This window comes from Orbicella franksi, chromosome 6 (assembly GCF_964199315.1).
Source record: "Orbicella franksi chromosome 6, jaOrbFran1.1, whole genome shotgun sequence".
NCBI lineage: Eukaryota > Metazoa > Cnidaria > Anthozoa > Scleractinia > Merulinidae > Orbicella > Orbicella franksi.
The window spans coordinates 27,040,353-27,045,352 of record NC_138150.1 but is presented as its reverse complement, the minus strand read 5'-3'; the positions used below and the strand labels follow the sequence as shown (position 1 = coordinate 27,045,352).

At 39.0% G+C, this 5,000-nt stretch overlaps 1 protein-coding gene across 1 annotated transcript in view; it reads right to left on the bottom strand.

The window, feature by feature from the left end:
• The window catches only part of LOC145488928 (uncharacterized), a 74,263-nt gene that overhangs the window by 499 nt on the left and 68,764 nt on the right, over positions 1–5,000 (bottom strand). The window lies entirely within an intron of this gene.

Sequence of the window (5,000 nt, the reverse complement as noted above, 5' to 3'; positions counted from 1 at the left end):
GCTCCCAAGAAGCTCTTCCATGCACGGACCTTTCACTGCCGCACCGAAAAATACTGAGACCTAATAAAATTGTCTTGGACGACATTGATTTGAGATCGCCTGCTCGTCTCACCTTTTTGCAATTTGACAGCTTACGCGACACATGTGCACTCATGCCGCTTGACATTTCATGACCTATGACGTAACCACTGTCAACGGGTTTACTATTTGACCGGAGGTACGCCTGTTTTTCAGCCCAAGCGCAAAGTTTCATTTGCTCGTTTGCTCAGAGGTCTCAGAAGTGACTGAGAAGACGTTAAATGCAAGTCAAATACATTTTGGGCTCTTGTTTTTGAAAGTATTCTAATGCATTGTTGAATTTAAAAAAAATTAGCGTTTCGCATTTCTCTCCCGCTTCCCGCCCTTTCCTCCCCCGCCTTCCGTACCCCTCCCGCCCCCTATTCTCCCGGGCTCCCGCCCCCTGTCCCCCTCCACTAAAACGACATAGCAGTAACACCCGAACTTCGAGTAAATTGCTTTTAATTGGCGTTTTTAATTAACGAAATTTCCAAAGCGATGACTTTCAAAATATTAAAGTTAAAAGTGATCCATTATGTTTTTCTTTTTTCACCCAAATGTTCTAAGATAGCCATCTGCGGTTTGTTGGAAACGAATTATGTATTCAGGGTGACCGCCAGAGTCACGCAATTGTTTACATTCGCACGGCGGTTCAGGGAAAAATTCATGAGAAGCACAGGCCAAGGCGGGCGACTTAAAACCATTTGCCCAGAGATATTTTTTGATTTTCAAACAGGTGGGTGTACAGTTAACCCGTATAAAGTGTTTTTATGGCATTTAAAGTTATAGCCCATAGAAAAATATGGCGATATTTTAGTGCTATAATTCGTTTGAAACACATCGTAATATTTTGCGTTTGTGTTCGATCTCGTTTCAGGCTCAAACGAAACCTCGATTTATTTAATTTTTCACTCAGTCATACCATGAAGGCCTGAGCTGAATGTAAAGACCATTGAAAGATTCTCAAGTAGCTGTTCTCCGGAGCGCGAAGCAATCAAATATTCGGAAAATTCAGCAAAACCGGAAGTAGATTTTGAGCCTAATCGGAAAAAAATCGTTTTTCGCAAATTTCTCCCCAAAAAAGCTGCATTAGCAGAAACTAACTATGGTCCGTTTGTTTACTAGCTAGGACCAATCTATGGGCAAAAAATGAGTGAAATCGATTTTTCGAGTTGTGCCGTTGTTTGGTCCATAGTTATGGGCACTGGCTCTTAATCACGCTGGCTTTGGTGGTTTTGGTGGTTTTGGTAGGAGTGGTGGGGCGGGTTGAGGTGGAGGGGACGGTTTAGGGTATTCCGGGGGGAGCAGTGGGAAACATGTAGATGATTCTTGTGGAGGAGGAGGAGGTTCTTATAATGTTGGCAAAGATCAGCAAAATGATTGCTGTTATAATACAGCTGGTCATGGCTTGGTAACCATTACATTACAGTAGAAAAAATATAAAACGAGCCGCACACAACAATATTATGTAGCTGCGGCTTAATTGGCTATAGATATTTTGCCTATGGCTATAACTCCTCCAGCCTAACCATTGATAATTATTTATTTTGATAATAAGTTCCTTTTTAACCGTGTTTTTTCGGTTTGATATATTTTAATTTGTGTTGGCGCACTTTGTTGCCATCAGTTTAACCAAAAATAGTCGTTTATACTAGGATTACTCGCTACAGGCGAAATGCTGGCTTTTCCCATACGTAAGTCCGAGAGTAAAACACTTTTTCACATCTCCGTTTTGTGCATAGAGTTTTTATATAGATTATTAACAGCCACGGAGATTTCGACAATTTTAACGTTCTACAAAAATTAAAATAGGTCGTTTTCTTTTGACCAGGAAGATTCTTCGAACAGACCAAGTCAACACGGTTTGTAGTGTTTATTACGTGGTCCACACAATAAACACTATAAACCATGTTGAATTGATCGGAGAATCTTGACATAATACATGTACCGACCTGCTGGTCGGTTGATGGCAGGTTCTATAGCTAATGCACAAATGCATGTAATCTTAATTATTTGCTTGGCATAAAGTAACATCTCTCTTGCAATATGCGGCGCGAACGAAAAAGTGCCTAGCTAGCACTGGGTAAATGTATGCAGGGCAAGTACAGATTACAACTAATATATTCGCATTTCATTGTAATGTTAGATTATATATATTTCTGGATTTACGGAAACAGTGTTAAAGAGTTCAAGCGTTCTTTTTTTTCTCGCCAGAGACTGTCTCCAAAGTAGACAATATAAAAATTAAAAGGAATGACAGTCCTTTTTTTTTTCCTTTACTCTCTTATCTTCCTTTTGTTGCCGTCCTCTCTCTATTTTTTTTTTTTTTTTTTTTTTTTATCGCTTGGAGCGAAGACCATTTGGAGTTGGAAAATCAAAGTACATATGGCTCTTTTGGTGCAAAGTCTTAACGCGGTCTTCATAAATTCAGTCATATATTGGCACAGAATGTCCAAAATGATCAAGAAATGCACTAGTTTGATTCCAGATGCTTTAGAAAGATCCACAGTAATTCTACACTATCACTTCTTGGCCTTTCCGAGCCATCCAGTCTTGTTCCGTTGAAATATAAGTCTGGCTTTATGAAAACAGTGTTAAAGAATTCAATTTAGTCCTATATTTATTATCCGTTTACAAAAAGGCATAGACAAGTTTAAAAGCTGTTTAGCAGTGATACATTACTTAAAGTGTTCTGTGCTTTAGTTGCTTGAAAGATTTAATAATATTTAAGTCCAAACAGGAGGCTTGTTTTGAAATTGGCGTGAGATCTAGGTTTTTAGTCTTGCCGCTGATTTTGACATTTTTAAAACATTGTCTCGCTAAACATAATTGAGATGGTATAAACAATGTAGTTTAAACGGTATATATCTTGCATTTCTCTGATCTTAACCTTTCAAAGTTTGCTTTAGTGAGGAAAATTTTGTCCCATTTAATATCCATTGATCTTGTGAGGACACTGACAGTTAAGGTTACAGTATACCTTCAGGGGTGTCTCGCGCGCAAGCGATGTAGCGCGTGCAGTTTAAGCTGTAGATACCTAAACCCCTATATCAAATTAAAGCTTATGGAGCTGGCTATCAAACTATACTAAGAATTTTGAAAGAAAATGAATTGTCGAATTTTTCACCACCACTAAATGCGAGCGCCCGAATCACCTTTAGGAAGCTACAAGTCAAAGCGAATTTCGTTTTTCGCCAATTTAATTTTTTCCTCGGTTTCAGGGCCCAAAGCGCTTAAAAAAAAGTGTCTGCGTTTTGGCATATTCAATTGCAGTAAAAAGTTACAGAACATTTTCGAAATAGGATTAAAAAAATGTGGAGTGATCGTACAAAAATCGCTCTCGAAGAAAAAGTATTTCGAAATTGACAATTCCCAGACACGCTTTTGTAGTGTATATGTTAAACTAGCCACTGTCCAAATTTAAGAGCAATTGAACAAATTCCCTTTGAGTTATAACTCTTTAAAGTGTCTGCTTCAAGTGAAAAAATTTCTTCGAGAAAACAGCGCTAAGAAAAATTTTCTGCTTCGCAAACAAACTCCGCCCACAAACGCCTTCAACTGGGTTCTCAGATAACTAAGCCAATCAGTGCAGGGAAAGTTTACTACCGTTAACCTCCTGGTGAAATTTATGCGCGAATCTCTGAAAAACTCTTGTGTCTCGCAATGCGCTCAAGGAACCGAAGGCAGAGAGATAATTTTTCTGTAGCTCGGTTTTTATTGAAGCTGGTCTGGCAAAATGGGGAAGACTAAAAAGGATACGAACGCTAGAGTGGCTGAGCGAAGGAAACAAACAAAAGAAAGCGCGGAGAGCAACTGTGTGTGGGCAACTGTGCATGGATAATATTTCAAATGGTCTCAATGAGTGCGACGATTCGTCGATATCGGACTCATCAGAAGAGTCTCTGTCAGCATCCCTGTTATTGCTGTCAAGTTCCGAAATTTTTACAGAACCTTTCTTTTCTCTTACCACGAATATTTGCCCACCTTATACGATAACTATAGCTTCATCCGCGTGGCGAACTTTCGCTTCTTCACTCATTAATGTATTTTCATTCGTTCTTCGCTGTTTTCGCTTTTTCGAACTGATCCATGGTTTAAACGTGGTCTATGTTTACTTATAACTTAATAGAGACACGCCTAATACCAAAAATGCTGGGTAGTCAGAACAACAATGCTGATCAACTGAGTAGTCAATTCGTGACATCGATATAGGTATATTCCCGCGAAAATCGTCTCGGTTGATTGCATACGCGCCATAGGGCTGTCAATCAAGAGGTAAACTTTTACTTCCGGTGAAAACGTAAAACCGCCATTTCTCCGCCAATATTTAGCCTTTTTCAAATTTTTTTTTCAGAAATTAGAGATTATTCTTCGACCACTATTTTGACCCAAAAATCCAAATTTGAAGAAAATTACCGACCCGAAGGTACACTGTAACCTTAATTATAGTAGCATTATCAATAAATTATTTGTCATTTGTGGAGGGTTTTCCAAGCATATTTTGTATTTTTTTGGGAAAGATCATAGGGAAATGTCTACGAGGAAAGGTATACGAAGAGGCGCGTTCCATTCATACGAAGAGTGAAAGGTGGGACAATAAGGCTTCCAAACAGAAAAGATTGCAAGAAGCCGCACTTGAAACACTCAAATTATCCTTCGCGATACCAGGTTCTGCGTCGTACAATTTCTATTGGTTAAAAACCTTCCAGTGTCATTCAAAGCCGTACATGCAGATTACGTGAAAAGCGTGCGTCATTTCAGAGTTACCTTGTGCCTCTGTTTTAAAACGAGTCTTCTTGCAAAACCTTTCATATGAAGATGAATTGAGTTTTCATGAAAGTGAATCTTCAGGCGGAACTCATTTTCGTATGAATGGTTTCATACGAAGACTTGTTTTGACAGAGACGAAACTCGACTGGGAAAGGCCTATTATGATCTCGGGA